The sequence below is a fragment of the Crinia signifera genome, chromosome 3 (genome assembly GCF_055691185.1).
Source record: "Crinia signifera chromosome 3, ASM5569118v1, whole genome shotgun sequence".
NCBI classification, from domain to species: Eukaryota; Metazoa; Chordata; class Amphibia; order Anura; family Myobatrachidae; genus Crinia; species Crinia signifera.
Window position 1 is genome coordinate 21,370,668 of NC_139219.1, and position 16,726 is coordinate 21,387,393.

Genomic DNA, 16,726 nt, shown 5'->3' on the forward strand with positions numbered 1-16,726 from the left:
TATTATACAAAGAATTGGTTGATGATGTGTAGGTTGACGTGCACATAGTTGTCACTGGAAAAAAATTGCTACAAGAAAAAATCAACACAGAAAGTTCAACATATGTAAATGTTGACATAAGTGTGGCACTTCATTGGTGTCCATGTCGACACATGAGAATGAATATGAAAACATTAAAAAAAAGAAAAATAAATCTTCAAAAACTCATGTCAACCTTTTTCATTGTCGACCATAGCCGTGCCAGTGTTTTGCATGTGCCATTTAATCCTGGGGTTGCCGTGAATCGCGCACGGGGGTGGGGGGGGAGGAGGTGAGGGGTGTCCACGAATCACGGGAGGAGGGGTCGTGGGTGGATGCCGTGAATTGCGGGAGGGGGGGTCGCGGGGGGGGTGTGGGTGCCACGAATCGTGGGAGGGAGGGGGCGCGGGGGGTTGCAGTGAATCGCGAGAGGGTGGGTCGCGGGGGTGGGGGGTTGCCGCAATGACAGGAGGGGGGGTCAGGGGTGGGGAATCGCGGTAGGGGGTCGTTGGGGGCACCGTGAACCGCGGGGGGGCCGGGGGGTTGGCGCGAATTGTGGGAGGGGGGGTCAAGGGGTGTCAAGGGGTGGGGCCGCTAATCGCGGGAGTCACCGGGGGTGCCACGAGTTGCGGGGGGAGTGCTGCAAATCGCGGGAGGGGGGTCGCGGGGGGTGCCGCGAATCGCCACAAGAAAAAATCAACACAGAAAGGTCACATGTAAATGTTGACATAAGTGTGGCACTTCATTGGTGTCCATGTCGACACATGAGAATGAATATGAAAAAATTTAAAAAATTTATCTTGTCAACCTTTTTCATTGTCAACCATAGCCATGTCAGTGTTTTGCATGTGCCATTTAATTTTGGGGTTGCCGTGAATGGGGGGGGGGGGGGGAGGTGCATACCTCCCAACATGACCCTCTCCAGGAGGGACACATTGCTCTGTTTCTGTTTATGGATTACCATCACCTGTGCTTAACCTCCTTTCTTTTACCCTGTTTAAAACAGGTGATGACAATCATAAATTAAGATGGAAGTCCAGAAACAGAGCATTCTGTCCCTCCTGGAGAGGGTCATGTTGGGAGGTATGGAGGTGTGGGGCGCTCACCTGGTGTGTCTGGTGAGTAGCTGTGTCTTTGCTGTGTAACATGGAGAGGCAGAGGGTGTCTGGCACTGTGGGCTCACTGGGCTGGTTCTCTGTCATGTGAGTCAGTCATGTGAGTCAGAGGCTCCACCCAGCGTTAGAGCTTCAGACACACTTTGAGTGACAGATGTAGCCAAATATATAAGAGATTTGGGGCTGTTTTTATTCCTACAGAAAAATTGATCGCAGTGACTTTCCCATCTATCAGTTTTGGCCTCTTAACAATTTAGAATTTTGTTTACCAATACAAGTCAAAGGATGGATAGGGATGCAGTTACAATCCCGGCGGTCGGGATCCCGGCGTTCAGAATCCCGACGCCGGAATCCCGACCGCCGAAATGCTGACACTTTCTCCCTCCTGGGGTGTCCACGACACCCCTGGAGGGAGAATAAATTAGTGTTTGCCGAGCATAGCGAGGCACCGGGCTCGCTGCGTGGCGAGCGCAGTGAGCCCGCAAGGGGGGGCGATCCACGTCCCCCCCTTGTCGGCATTTTGGCTGTTGGGATTCCGGCGTCGGGATTCTGAACGCCGGGATCCCGAACGCCGGGATCCCGACCGCCGGGATTCAATACTGAATCCGGATGGATAACCTGAGCAACAGACCAGTGGCACAAACGGCACAATAGCAATAACCAATAATATTTCTTGTACTGCATATGCAAAGAATATAATCACAGATTCCCCCACCTTCACAGTATGTTGTTTATTAAAAAAGACATGCACAGTTTAACAAACCAAGCACTTCAATGTTTGGTTTGTTTAGGACAAGAAATGGTTTTGAGCAGCGCTGGGTTTCACTGAAGGGAATTTAAACAATTTATTACAAAAACACATGCATACATAATAAAATATAAAAAATGAATAAAATCAAAGATATGATTATATGAGTAAAAATGGGTCAAGGTTGCAACCAATTAATCCTGCATGATTTGGGGGGGGGGGGGGGGGGATTTCTCTGCAATTAATCCAGTCTCAAAAGAGGCCTTTGGAATCTCCAATAACTTAATAGTGGAAATGGTTCATCGTATGAACTTGGAGTATGGATAATTCATCACATGAACTTGGGGTATGGTGGAAAATAAGATCTGGAATGTTACCCAGCTTGGTGATTAGGTTACCCTGGTCAGTCCTTGAACAGCCGTCTGAAATGGTCTACAGTGGGCGAATGGCACTTCGCTGGTGAAGAGTGGAGACCGCAGGGTCCAGTATTGTTGGGAGAATGCTGGTCCAGAGCTTGGATAAAGAATTGGCTCAACTCGTTTCGGCACCAGCCTGGTACCTTCCTCAGGAGCGGAATACATGTTAGGTAATCCGCTTCCCCTCGCGGGGCTCACTGCACTCACCATGCTTCGGGCTTGGTGGCTCGCTGCACTCGCCACACTATCTAAAATCAACTCCACGCCGACATGGATAGTGGGGTTATTAACAGGTCGGAGGACGCGTACCGCTGCCCCTCGTGAACTCGCTGCGCTCGCCACGCTTCGGGTTGGCATTGATAGTGGGGGTGTCGTTGACAATGGGGTGCATTTAACATTGTAACACCCCATCAGGGTGCTTGTACAATTAAAAATCGCATCACATGCCGCTATATTGCATGCGATGCGATGCACTTTGATGGAAATCGGGGTTCCGTGCTAGGAAACAAGTACCCAGATTTGTGTGTTTAACCCCTTGAGTGGTAGGTTTTGCTGGGGCAGGACAAACCTACCAGGGCAGGTTTGCCCTGCCCCAGCAAAACCCACCACAGTTGGAAGCCCACCTCCCTCACCTCTGCTCCGGCGTTAGTACGCCAGAGCTTCCCTGCCGCTGTCCCCGCTGCCTTAGCCGCCTGCCTGTCACATTCATCAGTGACATTGGCGGCAGGCTGGGGGATGTTCGCGGCGGCTCGGGAGGACTCGGGTGCCTGAGTGCTCCCGAGTCCCCCCGAGCCTCCCCGAACATCCCAGAGCCTGCCGCCTACGTCATTGCTACTAAAAGTGTTGCGGCAGGCGGCTTGGGGAGCAGAGTTAGAAGAGCTCCGGCGTGTGATCGCCGGAGCACAGGTGATGGGAGGGTTGGGGGAGTGACTGGGGGGGGGGGCCTCTAGAGGTGCTGCGCCAGTGGTGCACTCCTAGACACCACTGGCGCGCACCTATGTCATATGGTATGCCCGAAAATTTTCCGGGACAGCCTGCTTTCGGGCATACTACTCAACAGGTTAAAGGTGACCACTCTATTAGACTCAGTGAGAAAGTGTTGCATCTTCATCATCACTATGATCATATGAGGTTACAGAAAAATATGCCTAGCTGTGTTAGGCATCAGCTTCCACAATAGTTATTTTTCTAGTGCATGAAACAGCAATAGGACTAGCAGAACCAAGGACGTGACCTGAGTCTTTTATTGCCACTGTGTAGTGTATGAAATGTTAGCATTTCAGTAAGCATTTCCTTTATTATTAGATGTGATATTCTAGTTAACATTTTAAATATTTAGATTTCAGGTGCCCTGTCTTAAACTTTGCGTCCACTAGACCAGTGGTTCTCAATCACGATCCTCAGCAGTGCACATTTTCCACGTCTCCACCTAGGATCACAGGTGAAATAACTAGCTCCACCTGTGATCTTTTAAAATGTGTCAGTGAATAATGAGTGCACCTGCCAAGTGACCTGAAAAACGTGCACTGTTGGAGGTCCTTGAGGACCAAGGTTGAGAACCACTGCCCTAGACCATCTTTAGTAGATATTTAAGTACTATTATGACTGGCAGCAGCTGCAGCACTAGTACTAGGTTGCTTCGCCTGCTCTTATGTTGGCTAATTCCTATTCATTTTTTTTATACGCACTGCAAATTGCAGCACTTCTGGTAATAGTGGCATGCTGGCATCTAATAAATGTTATTTTTTGACAGTTTGATTTTAATTTTCTTCTAACATGTTATCTTTACAAACAACACACTGACTTATATGGGGAAAGGGAGTAAAAGGAAACTGACCATGTGCTACTTAGGGCTGTGTTTCTAAAAACATTGGTTAAAATGTTGGAGTACTGTACGTCCTTTGCTAATAGAAAAACAAAATAATACAATAAAGAAACAATGCTAAAATGTTATTTCTCTAAAAAATAAAAAAAATAAGTATTAAAATGTATATATAAATGCTGAATAAATTATTACATTAAAAAAAATACACTAAATTTCACTAAATTTCCCATTGACCCTTGTGTATTTTGCTGTACATGGACCAAATGTCCATTGAGAATTTCATTATCGATTAGAGATAGTATAGGTAATCCAAAAAGTTTTTCCTGGTATTATAATCAGTCCACAATAGGTCCACAGACATTGTAGTTTTGGGGTAGTGCAATCAGGAAGCACACTGATATGTTTTTTTTACTACAACCTCATACCTCCCAACTGTCCCGATCGACAGTCGTGCTAATTGTAGACTGTCCTGCGGTCAGGAGGGGCTATTGTGGGGAGCTGGAGTTCACCGCTTTTCTCTGCAGAGCAGCCAGTGATCACTGAAGAGAAGCCGTCGTGTGACGTTCCCCTGCTCCGGGGCGGTGTCCGCCTTGCCCACTCCCCTTCCTCCCCTAACCATGCAAAAAATGCCTCAGCTAGTGTGATTCTCGCCAAAGGCATTCACACAGGGGATCTGCACCTGCGCAAATACATGCATGCGCAACACCCCCCCCCCCCCCCCCACCACCACCACCACCACCTTTGGAATGGGGCCAATTTTGGCCCCTTCCAATCGGTACTGAAACACCCCCACAGTGGCTTCATACCCAATTATTTTTACTAAAGTGAAGTTGTAACCCATTTCCCCACCTACTGTAGTCTGATATGATTAGGTGACTGTCATTGCTCATTTCTACCTCTAGGTGGCAGACTATTTTACCAGTGAGCATAGGAGCTGGGATGTGCAAGAATTCTTCTTACAGGTCCGGTATGAGTAGCGTCGACCACATGGTCATCGAGATTTGATTCTTATATAGAACTGTGTGAACGTGGAGATGTTGTGACCGTCAGTGCAAATGGCAAACGTGCCTGGAACATAGTTCCTCTGTGACCCGGGGTGGAGAAAAACAAGAGATAAGGATCACACTATACAAGTTATCAGTCTTATCTGTCATTTTATCTCCTTTGAACACGGCACGCGTTTTTTTTTTTTTGCTTGTTTTTTTTCATAATCCTTGATAAATATTCCAAAAACATTCCAGCCAACCTCCTCAGTACATGTGCCTCTTTGGAGATATAAAATGATTCAATGAGATGTATTCTCTAATTAAATATCTAATAAAGGTAACCCGGACTAGAACCCCTCCCTCAACAATTGTACTTTGCTATTATGACCATATACCTGAAACTTATCTGATGCAAGATTTTACAATACGTGCCACACCTGTCCCCTTCACAGATACGCTCGTTCCCTAGTCATCCTCACCTTTTTGAAACAAGAGAATCTGTGGACACTGAGAATGTAGTTAACATCTTTTTCGACAGGTCTGCTTAAATAATGGGCCTTGGAGGGTGATAGAGCGGAGAGAAAAAAAGTACCAGCCAAACTAGGAGGTGGTCAACGTGTTCCTGAGTGTCACCTCACTGCCATCCATCGGGAACGTGGGAAGTATTGGGAAACTGAGTATTATTATGGCACCTGTGCATGATCTACTGCCAGACTCCTTATCTGGAGATGGCCTAGAGTCTTGCGCATCTCAGATGTATCTCCACTGGCAGATGAATGGGAATAACCGCGTGGCCGCTTCATGTTTGCAATTAGGTTATGTGTAGAGAAGGCATGCAGATAGACTGGACTGAGCTTTTTTGTAGGTGACCCAGAGCATTCTGTCTCACATCTGGACTAAAGTAGAGCTGACCCTAGCAAATTTGATGCCTTATTCAAGATTTTGGTTTGGTGCCCCCTAGCAATGTTGCTAGTTCCACCCCCTGACCCATTGCTCCTAATTCACATTACACCACATCGTATTGCTCCTTATTCACCTCACAATCTTTATTCACACTGCACCACATGGTAGTGCCCTTTATACATGTTACGCCACACGGTACTGCCCTTTATACACATGCCACACAGTAATAGTGACACATACACATAATGCCACACAACAATGCATCCTACATATTATACCACACATTAGTTATGTCCTCATACACATAATGCCACACAACATTACATCTTTCATATTATACCACACATTATACACATTAATGCCACTTACACATATGTCACACATTATATCAAACACATCCTCCCCCTGCACTCTCTGCACAGCACTCACTTGGCCCAGACTCTGCATATTGAAGCCTGGGCTGGCTGCATGAAGTCAGTCAGTGTAAGCTCATTCAGCTACACTCTGCAAAGGCCCATGGGAAAAGGATCTGCTGCAGCTGGGCATGCAAAGTAGCCTCCTCAAAGAAAGGTGCCATTTTTGTTACTGCCTGCCCAGTGGCGTAACTATAGCCCCGCAGACCCCACGGTGGCGGGGAGGCACTGAGTAAGACAGTTTTTCAGGAAGTTAGAAGAGGCGGAAGCCTCCTCTAGCATCCTTAAAAACGGTCTGCTATTAGGGGCAGCCATTTTGTGAGGGTCAGTTTTCATTAGCAATTAACTTTACTTGGTGGGTGGGCGGCACTGCCACTGTGTTTGCCGGTGCCCCCACTGTTTCTGCTCCCCACTCTGGCATTCCTGCTGGCTCAGTTGTATGAGCCGCTTGCCCATAGGCATTCTATATACTTAAGGCATCTGCCTAGTTTGCCAATGCATAGGGCCAGCTCTGGGAGTAACCTTTGTCTTGTGGCTACAATGATCCCAAAAAGTTAAATATGAAGCAAAGTTTTGGAAGTATGTAGATTGTGCAAAACAAACCTTGATATTAGAGCAGCTTTGAATTGCATAAGTAGAGAACAACAATACTCAGAAATATACTGTTTAAAACAAATGGATTTTTTTTTACATTTAACTGGTTCTCAAATTCAATGACAAGCTAGTAATACATACAGTAGTACATTAACCATATATGGCTATAATAGCAAGGCTAAAACAGGTTGCAATGAAAGCATAACAATTTATTAAAACATTTCAAAAATCTATAAAAAAAAAAACATGTTTATAACACTGGGGTGGATCCATACATCATTCCTCACCCTTCATTGGTGGTGCAGTGGGCTATTTGCATGTAGCCAGGGCCGTATTAAAGGGGATGGGGGGACCTCAGGGGGTCAGTACCCCTGGGTCCCCCTCTATCTAGGGCCCCCTGTGGTCAGCATGTATTTAAAAAAAAACATTTGGTGAGCTCTGATTGAGCTCATCACATGCTTCTCATGGAGACAGCAGCAGCGGCCTCGTCATGGGAGGGTTTTTAATCAGAGGCAGCGCTGAGCCTGTGGGCTCTCCTACAGAGTAATGTACAGAGAGACCAACACAGGATTTTCATGTGGTATATATATATATATATATATATATATATATACTTTGGGTGCGGCCCGGCACTCACCGCAATAGTCCAGCTGCCCTGGTGCCCGTCTATAGGAACAGGTAGATCAAAAAAGAAAAGACTGGCACTCCGGGGTCTTCAATAAACGTGCTGTATTAAGTGGCAACAAGCTTGTTGCCATTTAATACAGCACGTTTATTGAAGACCCCGGAGTGCCAGTCTTTTCTTTTTTGATATATATATATATATATATATATATATATAGACAGTTGGGTTCTCAGGTTGGCACTCTGGTTAAAGATAAAACTGTTCCGGTGCCAGGCATATAATGTGGTTAATAGAATGGACTTACCCCTTCGCAGAAAGGATTTGACCCGGCACACGGTAGTAGGTGAAGAAAAAAAGGGTTTATTGCAATTACATCATTGCACAAAGAGACAGCTGCCGACCTGACAGCCGTTTCAACTGCATGTGAGCAGTTTTCATCAGAGGTGAAGCACACTGCAGCAGAGCAAACATATATACCATAAAATTGCGCCAAAACACATGTAAATGAGGTCAACCAGACCTGGCTCGTCATCTCCATTGAGTGACAGCTGGGAAGGCGGGGGGAGGGGCTCTGTGATGCGACTGAATGGGAAACTCCAGAGCATAATCAGCCTAGATGCGGCTGTCTCTGGGGTTCCGTGCGCATCATGAGTGCGATGCGGCTGCTGTCACTACTTGTACAGCTGAGCCGCTGGGCGCTCATTGTTGCTGAAGGAGAGGGGAAGGGTGATGCTGCGGGCCGTAAGGGGAAGATCATAGATGCTGCGCTGGCACTGTCATATCAAGTGGATAGTAGCGTATCATGTTGTGTCCATGTGTCAGGCTGGTTGATCCCAGGGTATAGCATAATACCGGGAAGCATGGATGTACAGTGTCAAACAAACGGCAGGGTCGTTAATTGTGCACATAGCCATGTGTTAAAGCAAAAAACACATGTTGCAATAAACTGACGACACACAGCGGTGTCAACACCTCTATTGTATATAATGCCTCAAAACTGACGACACGCGGCTGTGTCAACACCTGTAACATAAATTGGGGAAAGAATCCCGCAAATAACACATCAGCACATCATAGTAGGTAAAAAAGCGCAAGGCAGCGCATACATCTGATCCCTTAGCACTCAGATGCCCAGAGTTAGCAAGAACCATCACAGCAATACAGGAAAGACATATAAAATAAAGGGAATGATAAGTCACAGGAAACAACCCATTTTAAAGTCTTCATTGAGACCCAAGGGTGCAAGGCAGTTCAGTCTGAAAATCCACGAGAGCTCCCGCTGGAGTAACATCCTTTCCCTGTCCCCGCCATATTTGAGGGGAGGGATGTGGTCTAGTATAGTACATTTCAGATCCGCGACTTTATGGGATTTATTGAGAAAGTGTCTTGCAACAGGTAAGTTCTTCAAATCACTGTGTATCACATCTGGACTGGTACTTGTCTTCTTTATGGACGATCTATGTTGGTTCAGCCTCTCTTTAAGCATGCGGGTGGTCTTGCCCACATAGACCAATTTGCAGGGACACTGCAGAGCATATATAACAAATTTGCTGTTATAGTCCAGGCGGTATTTAATATTGAAGGTCTCCCCATCTGAGGGATTGGTGAATTTTGTCCCAGTGAGCAGGAACTGACAGTTCACACAGCTGCCACACTTGAACGTACCCTTCTTTAGTTTAAGCCAATTAAATTTGAAGGATACGGTGGGGTTTCTGGCAGTCTTGACCAGCATACAGTAGTTGATGAGTTTTTGGCTGAGACTGGTGGTGAACCTGATGGTCCCGGGTATAGAATTCAGGTATTGGATGAAACTCAAGAGCTTCTCTTCACCCCCTGTCCAGATCAGGAACAGGTCGTCAATGGCTGAGTTTTTACTGCTCCTGATTGAAACTATCTTGACCAAGAACTATTTCCTTTTTGAGGGGCGTTTCTTCCTCCAGCGCCAAGGGACCGCCATGGGGTCTAATATGGCACCAAGTTATGCCAACCTGGTCATGGCGGCCTTTGAGGAGGAGCACATAATCGGAAACCCAGCCTACAGTGGAGATATTGTCATGTATGTGAGATACATTGATGACCTGTTCCTGATCTGGACAGGGGGTGAAGAGAAGCTCTTGAGTTTCATCCAATACCTGAATTCTATACCCGGGACCATCAGGTTCACCACCAGTCTCAGCCAAAAGCTCATCAACTATCTAGATGTCACTGTGATGCTGCATGAAGGACACCTCAGTACAAAGATTTATTCCAATGAATCGGACAAAAACATATTGCTACTAGCCTCCAGCTTCCATCCTGAGCCACTCAAGCGAGGTCTGCCTTACTCGCAACTCCTACGGGTGGTGCGCATCACATCTGACCCTGATACTATGAAGCAAGCCTTGGAAACTATGAAAAACTAGTTTCTGGAGAGGGGCTATCATGCCGCTGAGGTCAAAGAAGCAATGGAGAGGGTATCCCTACTCAACAGAGAGGACTTGCTTTGCACTACTGCCACGGCTTCCACAGGTAAATCACCCAGATTGAATTTTGTCAGCACATATACAGTGGCATCGAAACACATCCGAGAGAAAATTAATGAACACTGGCACTTGGTAGCCAGTGACCCCGTTTTATCAAAAGAGCTCAGCCTGCCCCCAAGATTTGCATATCGTAGAGGCCCTAACCTCAGGGATATGCTGGTCAAGACTGCCACAAACCCCACCGTATCCTCCAAATTTAATTGGCTTAAACTAAAGAAGGGTACGTTCAAGTGTGGCAGCTGTGTGACCTGTCAGTTCCTGCTCACTGGGACAAAATTCACCAATCCCTCAGATGGGGAGACCTTCAATATTAAATACCGCCTGGACTGTAACAGCAAGTTTGTTATATATGCTCTGCAGTGTCCCTGCAAATTGGTCTATGTGGGCAAGACCACCCGCATGCTTAAAGAGAGGCTGAACCAACATAGATCGTCCATAAAGAAGACAAGTACCAGTCCAGATGTGATACACAGTGATTTGAAGAACTTACCTGTTGCAAGACACTTTCTCAATAAATCCCATAAAGTCGCGGATCTGAAATGTACTATACTAGACCACATCCCTCCCCTCAAATATGGCGGGGACAGGGAAAGGATGTTACTCCAGCGGGAGCTCTCGTGGATTTTCAGACTGAACTGCCTTGCACCCTTGGGTCTCAATGAAGACTTTAAAATGGGTTGTTTCCTGTGACTTATGATTCCCTTTATTTTATATGTCTTTCCTGTATTGCTGTGATGGTTCTTGCTAACTCTGGGCATCTGAGTGCTCAGGGATCAGATGTATGCGCTGCCGTGCGCTTTTCTACCTACTATGATGTGCTGATGTATTATTTGCGGTATTCTTTCCCCAATTTATGATACAGGTGTTGACACCGCCGCGTGTCATCAGTTTTGAGGCATTATATACAATAGAGGTGTTGACACCGCTGTGTGTCGTCAGTTTATTGCAACATGTGTTTTTTGCTTTAACACATGGCTATGTGCACAATTAACGACCCTGCCGTTTGTTTGACACTGTACATCCATGCTTCCCTGTATTATGCTATACCCTGGGGTCAACCAGCCTGACACATGGACACAACATGATACGCTACTATCCACTTGATATGACAGCGCCAGCGCAGCATCTATGATCTTCCCCTTACGGCCCGCAGCATCACCCTTCCCCTCTCCTTCAGCAACAATGAGCGCCCAGCGGCTCAGCTGTACAAGTAGTGACAGCAGCCGCATCGCACTCATGATGCGCACGGAACCCCAGAGACAGCCGCATCTAGGCTGATTATGCTCTGGAGTTTCCCATTCAGTCGCATCACAGAGCCCCTCCCCCCGCCTTCCCAGCTGTCACTCAATGGAGATGACGAGCCAGGTCAGTGGAGGTCTGGCTGACCTCATTTACATGTTTTTTTGGCGCAATTGTATGGTATATATGTTTGCTCTGCTGCAGTGTGCTTCACCTCTGATGAAAACTGCTCACATGCAGTTGAAACGGCTGTCAGGTCGGCAGCTGTCTCTTTGTGCAATGATGTAATTGCAATAAACCCTTTTTTTCTTCACCTACTACCGTGTGCCGGCTCAAATCCTTTCTGCGAGGGGGTAAGTGCTTTCTATATATATATATATATATATATATATATATATATATATATATATATATATATATATATATATATATATATATATATATATATATATATATATATATACATATATATATATCCCCCATACTGCAGTTGACCATTGACCAAGTTTATACTGCCTTTACTCTGTGTTTTGACAGTGTAATATTAATATTCTCCTGTGAAGTTTGCGGCCAGTAATGATAAGTGGGAGGGGACCCCCCTGTGTAAAGTGACCCGGGCCCCCTGAAGGCTTAGCCCGCCCCTGCATGTAGCATAAAGTAAGTCCTAGGCAAGAAGTTTCGCATCACCACAGATGGCTTAGAAGGGGATGCAGTTAAAATCCCGGCGGTCGGGATCCCGGCGTTCAGAATCCCGACGCCGGAATCCCGACCGCCGAAATGCCGACACATTCTCCCTCCTGGGGTGTCCACGACACCCCTGGAGGGAGAATAAATTAGCGTGCCGAGCGTAGCGAGGCACCGGGCCCGCTGCGTGGCGAGCGCAGCGAGCCCGCAAGGGGGGGCTATCCACGTCCTCCCCTTGTCGGCATTTCGGCTGTCGGGATTCTGGCGTCGGGATTCTGAACGCCGGGATCCCGACCGCCGGGATTCAATACTGAATCCCTTAGAAGTATGGACAGTCCAGGTGTTGGTATCCTCTTTCAGTTTTCCATAGTGACATCCGCACAACACGTTTCGAGTGCGGAACTTGTATTTTATTCATCGGTGGCTAATTAACTGTGGATTACTTTGCTAATTCATTTTCTGTACTGCCAAGTGGCGTAGTAGGTGAACTTAGCGTACCACCGTACATCAAACTGACTCTAGACTCGGGATATTGTTTCTAAACACCAGGTTGTTAAAGCCACCAATCATCAGATGTTTTTAGCATCTCTTTGTTTTGCCATATTAAATCTATCCCTCAATGCCACCAATGATCATTGGCTTTGGAAACATGCTGGTTAGTAATCTATCACCTGGTGTGTTCATCATTTTGTCCTGCATTCCTGTTATGCATGATTCCTTTGTGTGCACTATCTCCGGTTCCCGCAGAAGGAAGGCTAAACAATTCTGTCATTTTGGAAATTTGGGAGTGGACTTGTTGTGGCACAATATTGTGGTCCCAGGGACATGATCACCGTCGTCAGAGATCTTCCAACCACTTGGTAAGTTGGTAGTGTCTACTAATCATAGATTTCATGATGTCTAGAGGAAATTAGATGGTACTAGATTCCTCTGCCCGGGCAAGGAATCCTTCTGCTGGTCCAAGCTCTTTCCACGTACATATTTAACTTTTTCTGACTAATTGTGCCCAAGATACGGAGGGGACCTGGGTAGGTTTATTTATTATTTATTTTCAGTTTTTTAAATACCGCAGCAGATTCTGTTGTGCTTTACTATTACAGACAGTGATAAAACAAACTGGGTAACAACAGAGAGACTGGGAGGCAAGAGGGCCCTGCTGCAAGCTTACAATCTATAGGTCAATATGTATGTCATGCCTGCTTGATGCAACCACTGTAACCATACCAGCCTACTCCAGAGTCAACTCATCACCGCAGCTCTGCTCTATCTCCCCTTTCCCCTGTATGTACAGTAACTCCCTGGCAACAAGCAAGAAACCCCTGGCAATGAGCATGTACTGTAGGTGAAAATAAAATATAGAATTAATGCATGGGCGGGGACTCAAGAAATATTTTTTGTTGGCAGGGGGGCACAAAGTTTCTAGTTACCTGACATGCATGCACATATGGGTATGACATCCAGAACACAGGACATGCTCCCACAGGACATGTTCCCCCTAGTGGCAGCCCTGGCTGGGTAATGCCCTGTGTCACACTGTAATGTTCTATTTTACCATATGCCCTGCTGTAATATCATTATATACATAGCTGCCTACCCTCCTGCATTCTGCAGGGGACTCCCTGATATAGCAGCTATCTCCCTCTCTCCCTCATTAGTCTAGCAATCTCCCTCATAAGTGTAGCAATCTCCCTCATGTCACCTAGCCCACATTACACTGTTACATTTTTTTGGGGGGAAAAAGGATACAAGGGGCAAGATACATTTACATTGAATCATCAGCACCATTTCCCAGCACTTTACCAAGTATAGTAGCTCTTACTAACTGCTTTGGGGCTCATCTACATTTGGATATAAGTCATGTTAAAAGATTCCTCTCAGATGTAGCAGCACACACCCACGCGTCTAGGTGCCACGTTCACAATCTCTTTTCACAATCTCTCCATACATGGAAGCAGACACGCCCTTTGGGTGGAGCATGACACGCCCCCCTCAATGGTGAGCTGTGTAAAATTCTACTACCAACTATAATCTCCCTGAAACTAGTTTTCAGAAGTAGGCAAGTATGATTATATAAAATGTGCACTTATGCTCTGCTGTGCTGTCCAGTAGTATTATACTGTACATTATGGGCCTTATTCTAGTTCACTCTTTCTGACAAAATCCTTTTTAGATTGACAAAACCATGTGCACAGCAGGTGGGGCAGATGTAACTTGTGCAGAGAGAATTAGATTTGGGTGGGGGGTACTTATGTAATATCTGGGCTCCCGTTTTTCTTATGAGACCGCGTCCCCTCGCGGGGCTCGCTGCGCTCGCCACGCTTCGGGCACGGTGGCTCGCTGTGCTCGCCATACTATATAAAATCTACTCCATGCGTAGTTGGATAGTAGGGGTATGAAAAAATGGGGTGCATTTAACATGGGAGCCCAGATAATACATAAGTACCGGGTGGGGTTTTAATTCAAAGTGAGATCTATATTGCAGTGTAAAAATAAAGCAGTCAGTATTTCCCCTGCACAGAAACAAAATAACTCACCCAAATGTAATTATCTCTGCACATTTTACATCTGCCCCCCTGCAGTGCACATGGTTTTGTCCATCTAAGAAGGATTTTGTCAGAAAGAGTGAACTAGAATAAGGGCCTATGTGCCAATGTGGTGTGTAGTTTTGTACTACCCTGCCTTACATTGCCTCCCCACCCCTGTGCTTTTATGAACCACAGTGCCGACAGCCCAAATAATGACACATAGAATGCCCAATAGAATTTTTCATGATTCATTTTCAAAAACCGACTTGGGCAAGTGTTCCAACGCAGCTAGGCGTCGCGCCTGAAGCATGGCGAGAGCAGCGAGGGGACACAGGACACTAAGGGGATGCGGTACACTTATATACGATATCCATGTCGACATTATATCTGTGTCGGTATTTCAACATGTTCGCCATTATGATCATTTCAATTTATTGACTGTACACATTTCAACAGTCGGTATAATGTATGCGTCGGGATATGACCATGGAGATTTACACCATGTCGGCATAACGCGTCGGTCAAGTAATCGTCAGTAATTCAGTTGGAGGTAAATCGTACTGATCTCCTGTATATCACTATACTGACCTGTGATGCCATATACTCTGCTGTGCTGCCAAGGCCTCAATGCCCCATTGCGCAGTGCGGCAAGTACCCAATTCATTAGGGAAGTGGATGGAATCCAAGAGGGAATCCACTCGTGGGAGTCTGGAAGAACGACTCAGAATGTGCGAGTCTCCCAGACATTCCCGGGATAGCAGACAAGAACGCCCCCAATGCCAAGTTGCGATGTAAAATGTTTTGGAAATCCGAACTAATACCTGATGTTTTCCTTTTACTAGGCTAAGAGCGCTGACAACAACTGTCTGTCTGTAATGAATTCCGGGGGTGTTTCCTAGAGTGATGGAAGACAGGTTATTGGCGGCGTGGAATGCTTGTATAAAGCAGCACATGTCAGAAGCGGCCCGTGGTATGTGCAGAACGCTCACATGCATTCGCGTCAAATTAATGACCCGTACTGCCTTTGGTATATCTATAATGCAGAGTCAGAACTTTGGGAGGCAATGGAGTCATCTGTCGCCGGGCTCCTGCTCCCGAGGAGCACCTCTCCTAACCTCCAAGTTCAACTAGGTCAGTTGAAAGCCATCAAATTTGCTTCTGTGATTGAGTTCTGAAATGTACAGTATGTGTCCTCTCTGTCTCTCTCTATCTCTATATTTAGATATATATATAGAGATATGGGACAGTACGGACGGTGTAATGGTTAGCATTACTGCCTCACAGCACTGAGGTCATGGGTTCCATTCCCACCAGGGCCCTAACTGTGCAGAGTTTGTATATTCTCCCCGTACTTGCGTGGGTTTCCTCCAGGTACTCCGTTTTCCTCCCACAATCCAAAAATATACTGGTAAATTATTTGGCTCCTAACAAAATTAACCCTAGAATGTTTGTGTGTTCGTGTACATGTGGTAGGGAACATAGATTGTAAGCTCCACTGGGGCAGGGACTGACGTGTTAAATAAAAACCTTGCAAGGAATTTTGTAAGGAGAAAAAAAATGTCAGCGAAAGGCTGAATAATCCCAGAGTCTCCAGTAGGTGCCATCGTAGAGCTAATAATCCAACAGGAGCAGCGACTTCCTTCCCAGCTCCCTCTGCATCTTGTGCATTAGAACCGCCACAGAAAGTGTCACAGATATTCCAGAATCAAACCCGGGTTTATTTACTAAGCAGCGGATTGTTGATGCCCCACATTTAAATGGACAAATACTTCATCCCAAAGCACCCAGTGTGTTATTAACCTCATTGTCCTTTTACATTTATGGATTAAACAAAGCAAAAGCCGCCGCTTAGTAAATCAACCCCACCGCGTGAACCCAGGTGACGCGTAATCTGACACTATTCGCCCATTTTTATAGCTATCCCCACAGAACAGGGATTCTTGGAATGTTGTACATTAGAGGGTGCAGTGCACCTGATAATACACAGGTAGGTTTTGTATTGCAACTCCAGACTTTCCAGGAGTTTTAGGGGAGTTATCAAAGCTTGGAGAGAGATAAAATTGTGAGAGATAAAGTACCAGCCAATCAGATTCTGCCGTACATGTGAGAGACT